Genomic DNA, 12,208 nt, shown 5'->3' with positions numbered 1-12,208 from the left:
TACAATACAGAAGATGCACAGGGACAAGTACTGTGGGTATACTTATTAATAATGATGTCCCAAATCATTCTTGACTTTGCTCTAGGGAGACTTAAAAGGTGTAACTTTTGCCCTTAAGAAGCTAATGATTTGGTTAAAGGGAAAAATTTTCATGAAACACTTGACCTACTTAAGACAATACCAGTATAATGTGAATCCAAAATAAGGGAAAGATCATGTGGCCTATAGCTAGAAAATTTACCCTTACAAATGTGGTTTTTAAAATCAACTGTGAGGAAGTTGTAACGTTTAAACAAACATGCATTCCAAGTTTGGGTGGAGGCGGCAGGAGAAGCAGGAAGAAATGAAGATAGCACGAAATGAGTGTGAAACCTCGTGGTTATTGGCCATATGGACTTTGTTTTCCGTGCCACCGATTAGGTAGCACCTGGCACGGTGTCACTCATGTATGTAGTAGACATTTATATGAATCAGGACTCTAGGTTGCAATCGTCAGAAATCCAGTTGTAACTGATTTAAGGGAGAAAAGTAAGTGAATTTATTGACTTGCATAAAAAGTTCATAGTAGTTTAGGTTTCAAGGATATCTAGTTAGGGATAATCAAACAATAGCTTCGAGAATCATCTGTTTTTCTCTAACTTTGCTTTTGAGAAAGTAAGAGTGCTTCTGTTTCAGTGATTAAAAAAACTAATTCTAACTGGCTTAAGCAAAAACTTTTGTTGCCTTAAGTAACCAACAAATTCAGAGGTTCTACATAATATAATAAGGTTCAACAGCACATCTAAAAGGCATTCCAAAGGAGAGAAAGATGGCCAATAATTTTCTAGAATTGAAGAAAAATGACTCTTTAGATTGCGGAAGCACATCAAGTCTTGGGAAAATAACACATACAGATAATGTAACATATACATGATGAATTTAAGCAAAGAGAAAAATGATGTTAATAGCAGCAGTTAAAACATAGCCTATCTAGAAAGAACTGACATTTAGACTGGAAGCCAAATTATCAAAAGTGAAAAGCAGGCTGAAGATAGTGGAATATATATAGTACAAAGGGAAACTATGGACAACCTAGACCATTATAACCAAGTAAATCATCACTCAAGAATGAGGATGTAATGCACCACTGCCAATCCAAGCAATATTCTGATCCCTTCCCATCATGTTCAGTGAAAGATTGAAATCTCAGGGATATAAAGAGAAGTATTCATGAGTCAAAGACATAAATGGATTCTGGAAAGATGGCAGTACATGAGTTTTGAATCTCCATGAATCACTACATAAAAACAGACTATATAGTGAAACCAAGAATGCATGTGACAATGTTTACAACAAAATTAGGTAACAGATTAACTCTACAAACCCCCAAATACAAGAGGGTGGGATCAAACCACAAATAGAAAGTTGTATAGTGTCAGTGCTGGAAAAAATCAGATCAAAACTCTCAAGACATTCAGAAAAGTATGTAAGACATGAAAGAGCAAAATAAATCAGAATAAGAAAAACTCAGAAATAAACAACTTGGGAAAGAATGAGAATTAAGACAAAAAGTGGTTTCAGAAAATACTAAACTAGAAGGAACACAGGAGTAAACGAACAACAGATGGTGCCCAAGAGAACTAGAATCTGAAAATGAGATTTTATTTTATTTTTAAAGTGAGAGTGGTAATTTTTTTAGGTTTATTAATTTTTTAAACAGGGTACTGCAGATTGAACCCAGGACCTTGTGCATGCTAGGTATGCACTCTATCACTGAGCGATACCCACCCCCTGGAAATGAGCTTTTAAATAAAGAAATATAGAAAGAGGTAGAAATGATTGAGAAAAGATAAATATTGAAGATAGGTAAAGAAGATCCAATGTATGGTTAAAGAGTTCCTGATAAAGAAACCAAAACTAGCTAACAGAACATATACAACACATTTTCCTGGAATAGAATATACATATTCTATTTATTTAGGTTCATGTACATATTCATATGTGTCTTTGAAACCTCATACTGAAAGAGTATACTGGTATACCTGAAAACACTGAGAATGAACAATGTATTCTAGTAAAATTAGTAGACTTTATGTTTGAAAGAATGTAAAGTGAAAAATTGTCATTGGCCAAAAAAATAATTTATGAGAGAAAATTGGATTACCGTAACACTTCAACATTAACACTTCATGTGAGGAGAAAATGGTGAAACATTTAAAATAGTCAAAGTAAGAAAACGAGAACCAAGAACTCTGAATCCAGCAAAACTGGCTTTCAAGCATAAAAGCATATTGTTTGCAAAATGAAAGAACTCAGAATGTTTGTTACTCATTTTAGTTCTTCCTGAGAAATCTACTAGAGAATGAGGCTTGGCAACCAAAATTACTGCCAGTGACAGAAAGACAGTTAGTGAATTTTAAATGTTACATCTAGAATGAAGACTAAATGAGGGTTTCTTTCAGTCAAGGTCCAGTCAAGAGATAGAAATTACACAGTAACTTGAACAGAGAATATTTACTATGAAGAATTATTAATGGAATTGGAATCAAGGGGGGCTGACTAGTAAAAGGCAAAGAGAACGCCTACCATATAGGAACAGTAGATACAGGGAGCGGCCACCACTCCCAGGACTGAAATAGAGTGACCAAGAAACACGTCCCCCCATCTCCTTGTTGGAGAGGGCATGACTGGCTCACTGCTGTGGCCTCAGTGGGACTTGTTAGAAACCCTCTCTCTGGAGTTCTTGGAGAAACTATCCATCCACAGGGAGGTGCCTTCAGCAGAATTCACTGCAGAGTGCCCAGAGAAGCCACCTCCAGGAAGGTGCTTTGCCAGCAGCACACCACTCTGAAGCCACCCAAAAAGCGGTGTGCTGGGGGACGCTGCTGTGGGAAGTCGCTGCTTGTTGTTGGCTACGGGGTGCTGCTGAAAGGAACCACACACTCTGCAGGAGCCCAAGGAGGTAAGTGCATAGGCATGAGAGAATCAGGAAGAGAAGCTTCTTCCTCCTCCAGTGCCTCCCCCTGCAGCCCAACAGTGTCCTCTACTGACAAAGACTAACAAACCAGCTGGCTTGGGAAACGCATTTACAGAGCTCATCTCCATTACTGCACAGCAAGCAAAGATTTCGGAGCTGAGAGTCAAAGAGTATAATCTGAGATGGATTTATATGCTGAACATTAGTACCAAGTGACTACAAAGCAGGAGGGGGCTCTGAGGAGATCATCAGCAAAAAATTTTACACTTTTCAGTGTATTGACGGTGCTAATATTACTATTATTATTTTGAGAATGCACGTGTAATGTGGGGTAAAACAAGTAATTATCATTAGTCTGAATGCTCTATCTAATTTCCTGCATCTTTTCAGTAGCAATGATCATCCTTATCACCTTGTCCGTGGTCTTGAAATACCAAGTCCCACTAAAGGAAACAAGGACTTCTTGGAGAAATGGATGATTCTAGGTCTGGGTCAGGAAATACATAGAATGAACATAAAATACCTTGTCATACTAAGAGCAGAGGAACTATTAAAGACTTCTAGGGTCATCTCCAAAGGACCCTGGAGCCAACCTGAAGAGGGTCCCCACTGGCCAAAGATGGGACAATTTGAGTTTCAAAAAGGGTAACAGGGACTGAAACACATTAAATATGTTTAAATACATAAATTCATAATAATGTATCACCAAATGGATTAAACCCGAGTCTAATCAAGCCTCTGGAGCCAAGTGCCAATTTACAGGAAACAGAGGACAAACATGCATATTGAAATGACCATGAGTATGCAATCTGCAAAATCCAGACTCTGGGGAACCCTACAAGTCAAACAGCTGAGTTCAATACATAAATTGTAAGACAAAGAATGGAGAAAACCATTAGATTAAAGGAGACTTTAAAGACGTCAAATTAAAGAGCAAGACTAAATTATAATGTCTAGAGATACGCTTAAAAGAACTTTTAAAAAGTGTTGGCTATTGGAGTGATAGGACCATGAGCTCGTGTCTCTCGTGACAATAAAACCACAACTGACAGCTAAACAACCATTGGGGAAAAAAAAACAAAAGACTGGAACCTAGGAAAAAAGATCTTCAACTGGAAACATTAAAGAGGGAAACACAGTGGGACAGTAGGAGGAGCGGGCTCGTGATATAATCAGGCCCCAGGTGGGCGACCCACAAGCTGAAGAATAATTAAGTCACAGAGGCTCTCCCACAGGAGTGGGAGTTCTGAGCCCTATGTCAGTCTCCCCAGCCCGAGGTTCCAGCATCGGGAGGAGGAGACCCCGGCAGGGCCAGTGAGGCTTAACTCTAGGAGCCCATGGGATTGGGTGAAACAGACTTCATTCTCTTGGGAAGGGTACACAGAATCTTACATGTGCCAGGTCCAAGGGCAGAGGCAGTGATCTCATAGGAACCTGAGCCAGACCTGTCTGCTGGTTTTGGAAGGTCTCCTGGGGAGGTAGGGGATGGCTGTGGCTCACCCAGGGAACATAAAAGCTGGTGGTAGTCATCTATGTGAGCTTTCCTGGAGACTGACATCTTGATTGGATCATTAGCACCTTGACCTAGCCCCCACCCAACAGCCTGTAGGCTTAAAGGGCTGGGAAGCCTCAGGGCAAACAACATACTGGGAGGGAACACAGCCCCACCCATCAGCCAACTTCCTGAGCCACAGAGGCCCCCTAGACATGGCCCTACCCACCAGAGATCCAGGACCAAGCTTCGAAGTGGGCAGGCACCAACTCCTCCAGCCAAGAAACCTGCATAAGCCTCTAGTCCAGCCTCATCCACCAGGGGGCAGATACCATAAATAAGAAAACAACAATCCCAAAGACAAACAACAAGGTCCTACTGTATAGCACAGGGAACTACATTCAATATCTTGTAATAACCTATAATGGAAAATAATACGAAAAGAATATATATATATACATGTATACCTGAATCACACTGCTGTACATCAGAAATTAACATTGTAAATTAACTATACTTCAATTAAAAAAAAAATAAAAGAGTAGAGAGGCATGGGGAAAGAAGTCCTCAAAACAAAAGTGAAATCCATAAATACGAGTTGTCGAGAATAATACCGATGAGCATTTGACAATTAAAAGAACATAGTTGGATAGGTATAGAGAACACCGAACAAATTTTAAAAAGAAAGGCAGTCATTAATACCAGGAAGAGCAGGTACTACCCAGAAAGGGATCCATTTGGCGTTGTTCTGAGTTCCCGTCATAACTCAAGAGGAAACTTTCACAATGTCCAGAACCCCTGATATCCTGCAAATGGAAGGAGGAAATGTCCTTCATTTCCAAGTAGCAGGAACATACCTCGGCGGCATCGACTTCAACTTCCAAATGAAACAGTACATCTGTTACCAAACCAGGTTCATTTTGCCGGATGCTCAGCAAGCCGAAAGGTGGAGAAGCGGAGGTCTGCAGCCAAGAGAGGATATGGGAGGACAAACCTCAAATCGGACTCCCTGAAGGCAAGGGGCTCAGGGTATTTGTGGGATAAAGAATAAAGAAGCAGAGCAGTTTGAGTCCTGGGGACATGGGGAAAGGTGACTGGGGAAAAGGTGCCGTAACCATCCTCCTGCGCAGGCGTAATAAGCTACAGGCCTCTTCCCATTCAAATATGGAGGCGCTTTTAGCATGCTCCGAGGCGCATTTTCTGCCCTCTGACGTCAAAAGGTCACGGAGCAGACCCTGGCGCATACCCAGCTGGAAGGTGGGTGGTCTTAACCAGCGCGGATGGAACTAGACACAGCTGACTCCAAGTTCCTGGAAAACAACTCAGTCAAACGTCTTACTTTTAGGCTTCGTGCCGCTTGGAGGACCTGCAATTAAAACCACCTTATTAGTGAAAGCAGGTGAAATGTATTTGAGCAATGATTGCCCATGGTTTCATATCCACAAAAAGAAAAGTGATGGCATCTACATCATACATCTGAAGAGAACCGGGGAGAAGTTTCTCCTGGCAGCTTTTGCTGTGGTTGCCATTGAAAACCTGGCTGATGTCAGTGTCACATGAAACACTCCAGGAATACTGGCCAGTGATCTGTGCTAAAGTTTACTGCTGCTGCAGTAAACAGTAAGCTTGCTTCTAGGGAGCTGGAGGGGTCCTGGAATGCGGAAAGGTGGGGCAGAGTATTTCCATTTCTCTTTTATTGTTTGATTTTTTTAAACTCTGTATATCTGGTGGGGGAGGAGGGTACAGCTCAAGTGGTAGAGTGCATGCTTAGCATACACAAGGTCCTGGGTTCAATCCCCAGTACTGCTTCTAAAAATAAATAAACCTAATTACCTCTCCCTAAAAAAAACCCCAAAACTATGTATATCTATTACTCTTAACGGCAAAGAAAGACAGAGAGGGAGGAAGGAAGGAAGGAAAGAAGGAAGAAAGGAAGGAAAGGGAAAGAAAAGGAAGAGAAAGTGAAGTTGGGGCTGATTTTATCCTGTAGACAACAGAAGCTATTGAAGAGCTTTAATTAGAGATAAACCTGGCTCTATTTGTCTTTTAGAAATATCCCTCTGGTAGCCATGGGGAAGATGGGGTGGAGTGGTTCAAATTGGAGACAGGAACACCCTAGCTGGAAGACTAGAGTCTACATAAGATGAGGAGAACCTGAATCAAGGCAATAGAGATGGGGAGTAAAGGAGAGGAGACATTGGGGTGAAATTAAGGAAGCACAATTTGCAGAATCTGAATGGATTTGGGAGAGAGAGAGAAAGAAAGAGAGAGAAGCATCACATAGTTTCTGAGTTGGATGCCTAAATGAGTGGACTGTAACACCATTCATGGAAATGAGAGATGGCCAAAGGAAGTGCAAGATGGCAGACAGGAGCAGTGAGGTGCCTGTGGGATAGCCAGTGGGCACAGGCTATTGAATATATTCCATCTGCAAAGATACAGGTTGAGGAGTCATAAGTGTACAAGTGGTCCTTGGAGTGACCAGTAGATGGAAAATTCTATGAAATGGAAAGAAAAGAAAGCCAAGAACAGAGACCAGGGGAATGTTGAAGGAGAAGGTGATGAAAAGACTGAGAAAGAATAGCTGGTGAGGTGGGAAGTAAAGGAGGACTGAGTGGGAGAGATCTTCCATAAGGAGAGAGCTGGTGTCAAAATCATAAAAAAAAAATTCAAGGATGATGAAAACTGTGGTGGGGATTTTTCTTTTTTTGACTACCCTATGTTCCCCTCTTTTGATAACAGCACTCCACTTTCCTCCTACTGAATAACCCTTCTGTCAACACATGCAGCTGCGGTAGGACTTTTCAGACATTCTGCTCTGTCATTTCTGAGCCAAGGGACGGGTATGCGACCCAAGCTCAGCAAACTGGATGTGTTCACCTAGAACTTGAAAACTTGAACCAAGTGATTCAGGGATGGCATAAATTTAATTCCAGAAGGGATCCCTGACAAGACTGTTGATTAGTTCTTGTGCTACCCACACTTCTTCCTTTAATTTCAGAGGCTGTGATATCCTTCTTATAAATTCCCTTAAAGTGTTAGGTAGCAAGTGCTGGTTTCTGATCCTTCTAATTAAAGAAATTTAATTGGATTTGGACATTAGAAGGTCACCGATGGCTTTACCTGAGTAGTGTCTTAAGGTGAAGTGTGAAAGGCTGAAGAGGGAATGGAAGAGGGGGACATAGAGATAATAATTGCATTCTAATCTTCCAGGAGTTTCTTCTGGAAGACAAGATGTTAGGGAAGTCGCTGATTATTTTAAACCATGTTCGAATCCATGTTTTGCTAGGGCATCTGAAAAAAGTTCCTGAAAATCGGGCAGCCATGAATCTGTTGTTTTAGTATTGATAGCTTGAATTTTTAGTGAGATTTAGTTTATCAGTATATTTCAACTCTTCTTATTGTAATATTTGACAAACCCATGGTGGCAAATTGCTTTCTAAAGTCTACTTTAGAATAAAGGTTTGTCTGATCTGATACACTGAGGTTTCTTCCAAAAAGAAGTGTGATGCACCAAATGAAACATTAAATTTTAAAATAATCTGATTTCTAACTTTTACAAATACACATAAAATAAGGCACCTTTCCCTTCTCTAGCCAAACGTGGAGCAAACTGCTCTGTAATACTTTTGTGCCCTCCAGTGGTTATGAAACAGCATTAGGAAATTTATCATCTGCTTTTAAATATTGTGTATTATAAGAATACGTTTTCTTCATAACAGAATTTGTTACTTTAGGAATTCAAAGGGAATTATAAATGTGTCAGCATTCACTAGAGGCACATGCTATTCTTAAAAATGGTCAGACTGATAAAGCAACATCAAACTCATATAGCGAAAACTGACTTCAGGCAACCAGTAGGTGGAGGAATTTACAAAGCTAAGAACTCCACCACACACTCCAAACCTGACTTCAGAACCTGAGAATCTTAAAAATAATTGATCTAGTCTTCTCTGTTTTATACTAACAGAAACCAAGGACTGTTGACTAGCTCCGAGTTATATGTATGTATACATACAGTGCCCACGAAATTCTGGTAAAAGGAAAGACTATTTTAGGTTAGGATTAGATTTTACTTTCAAAAGATGAGAATTGGTGATAAGGTGAAAGATTTTTAGGTGTGGGTAGATGAGATAAAAAGCTGAAAATAGGTAGGGTGTATGAAGAAAATGACTATGGTCTAAGGGAGGAAAGAGGCTAGCAAGAGAGTGAGATGCTGGAAAGTGTCATCATGTGCAGGAAGGTCAAGAGAAGGGGGCTGAGTTTGGCTTTGATCCAGCCAGCAATGGAAAACTATTATGAAAGACAAAGAACAAATATTTATTAACTGTCAAGTGCTGGTACGAATGAACGTGAAAAGGACTGATTCCACAATTCTACTGGTTTCTTCTCCAGTTTCTTTCTTATTATACAGTTTTGTTGACCTCTATACTCTTCTCTAAATTTAATATCTTGGCTCATTTTATTCTCACTAACTAACCATGATAACTTACCTGCTTTTCATACAGTATGCTGCCCCACCCCCACCCCCATCAATTTTGTCCATAAATAGGCCATACCGTGTTTTTGCCTATCAGATTGGGAAAATTAATAAGATGGATGGTACTAAGATGCAAGTCAAACATATTCCCTGTAGGATTATTTATAAATGTAAAACAATAAAAAGAAGTAAACCAGGCACCAAAAATTAAAAGATTAGAAAACAGAATGATAGTTTGCCAATAAGTCCAATAACTAGTTCTTTGAAGAAAAGACAATACTACACATAAAATTCTGGCAATGTTAATTAAGAAAAAAAGAAGAAATTACAGCTACAGAACATTAAGAATGAGAAAGAATATATAATTTAAAATGCTGCAACAACTCAGCCTAAAAAATGTGACACAATTTATAAACATAAAACAGAAAATGATGTTCAACTTCATTCTAACAAATTTGAAAACCCAGAAGAAATGGATTATTTCCTAGAAAAAGAGAAATTGCCAAAATTGACTCAAGAAGATAAAAACCTAAAAACATTTGTGACCACTGAAGAAATTTAAAAACCAATCACCTATCAAATGGTTAGCCTTTTAGTTGTTTTTTAATTCTTATTTTCTAGCTTTATCATTGTGAGCTCAGAAACAATGCCTCTATAATTTTTGAATTTGAGATATTAATTTTGAACTACTGTATGATTTTTAAATGTGTTCCATAAGATATTGGAAAAATAGTCAGTATAATTAATAGCTAATCTTCAAAAAACAGAATATTCCTTATTTATTTGCCTTCCTCTAATCTATTTTTAATTGCAAAAGTACTGTATGCTTATTACAACAAATTCAAACCATTGTTGGTAAAGGATGACTATCCATGTTAAGTCAGTATAGCTCCTTCTACACTCTTCTCTACCTTTTCAAGCATAAAAAATAACCCCTTAATTGTTGTAACTCTGATTTTTGCTTTATTTGTATTAATTTATTTCTCCAATATCTTTGATATGTTTATCTTCTTTTCCTAACTTTTTGGCCAGAATGCTTACCATTCTATAATCTGTTGTATGTGGCGCTTCCATTGTTGCTAACTTGTTATTTCATTACTGCTTTCTTCTTTTCTTCAAGAATTATTCAGAAGAGTAATTAAACTTGTTCAGCGGTGAGCTGCTTTGCTTAATATTTTCTTCTCTGTTTTAGTTTTATTGCCTTCCACTCAGACACTATGGCCCACGTAATACTTAGTTTTCAGACTCTAAGAGCTTTATTTTACCCTAATATAGGATTAAGTCCGTAAAACAGTGGAAAAACAAGTATATTCTCTATTTTTAGAGTTCTAATAATCTTCCAAATCAGTCTGGTTAACGATAATCTAGATTTTTATATCAGAGTCAAATTTATTTTGTCTACTCAGTCTAAGAGAAAAATATGAATTAAGAGCACACTACTTTTAAATTTAAAAAATCATCTTTTTGCACCTTTCACAGTTGTTACTTAATGTATTTTTATGAACAATGATTTAACACTGTGGCAGGCAGAATTCTAAAGTGGTCTATGAAACTCCTGCTTCCTGGTGTACACACCATGCATACGCCCCCCTCCTGAGCGTGAGAGATCTGTGAATACCATAGGGTATTTCTCCCATGATCAGGTTACATTATGTGGCGAAGGTGAAGGGACTTCACGCATATAATTAAGTCAACTTTAAGTTAATCAAAAGATAGATTATCCTGAGTGGGCCTGACCAAATCAGGTGAGCCTTTTAAAAAATAATTTAAAGGTCCAGAGATTGAAGATGTTGGAGATATATGAAGTGAGAGAGATCCTCATGCTAGCCTTGAAGAAAGAAATTGCTATCTTGTGAACTACCTAAGGAAGAGGCTGTAAGGCAATCCCCAGGCAACAGCCAGTAAGAATCTCAGTCCTACCACCTCCAGGAACTGAATTCTGCTAGTAACCTGAATGAGCTTGGAAGAGGACCCCAAGCCTTAGAGAAGCACTAGATGAGAACACAGATTCACTGGCATCTTGATTTGATTTCATCTTGTGAGATCCTGACCACAGCACTCAACTGCATCATGCCCAGACCTCAGACTACAGAACTAGAGATAGCAATGGGTATTGTTTTAAACAATTAAGATTGTGGTCATATGCAGCAATAAAAACTAACACAAGCACAAAAAGACTTCTGCGAGTTACAGTTTCAGTGTGATTGCATCCTTCATATTTATGAAATAAGCTTTATTGTTCTGTTTAATATACTTTGAATTTTATTGTATTATATGTATTATTAGTATCGTGACTTCTGCTTTCTTGTTTGCATTTATTTAATATCCCTTTGCTCATCCTTATAGTTGTAACATTTTGAGATGCTTTGTTTTAGATGTGGCTTTTCAAAACAGTGTATATACTTGTTGAATTAAGTTTTTGTATTCTATGTAGTTTGGTGCAGCCATTATGGAAAACAGTATGGAGATTCCTTAAAAGCTAAAAATAGACTTACCCTATAGTCCAGCAATCCTGCTCCTGGGCATATATCTGGAGGGAACTCTAATTTGAAAAGATACATGCACCCCAATGTTCATAGCAGCACAATAGCCAAGACATGGAAACAACCTAAATGTCCACAGACAGATGACTGGATAAAGAAATTGTGGTATACATAATGGAATACTACTCAGCCATAAAAAGCAATAAAAGCCATAAAAAAGAATAAAATAATGTCATTTGCTATAACATGGATGGACCTGGAGAGCATCATTCTAAGTGAAGTAAGCCAGAAATAGAAAGAAACATACTGTAAGATATTACTTATATATGGAATCTAAAAAAGAGATGCAAATGAGCTTACTTACAAAACAGAAACTGACTCACAGACATAGGAAACAAACTTGTTGCCAGGGGTGGAAGAGGGTGGGAAGGGATAAATTGGGAGATCAAGATTTGCAGATAATAACACTATACATAAACTAGATAAATAACAAGTATCGACTGTATAACACAGGGAACTATATTCAATATTCTGTAACTTGTAATGAAAAGAATGTATGTATATATATGTATGACTGAAACTTTATGCTGTGCATCAGAAATTGACACAACATTGTAAACTTCAATAAAAAAGTTTTTGTATTCTAATGATGTAATTTATCACATTTATACCTATTTTTGTATCTTTGGTCTTATTTTTTCTCTTGCTCTGTTTTTTTCTATCTCATTCTGCCTTTTATTTTCTGTTCTTTGTGTATATATTTTGCATTTTCTCTTTTCTAGTGTTTTAGAAAGTAT

Source organism: Camelus bactrianus, chromosome 20, assembly GCF_048773025.1.
Source record: "Camelus bactrianus isolate YW-2024 breed Bactrian camel chromosome 20, ASM4877302v1, whole genome shotgun sequence".
Taxonomy (NCBI): Eukaryota; Metazoa; Chordata; class Mammalia; order Artiodactyla; family Camelidae; genus Camelus; species Camelus bactrianus.
The sequence above is the reverse complement of the archived record's forward strand: the minus strand, read 5'-3'. Positions refer to the sequence as shown.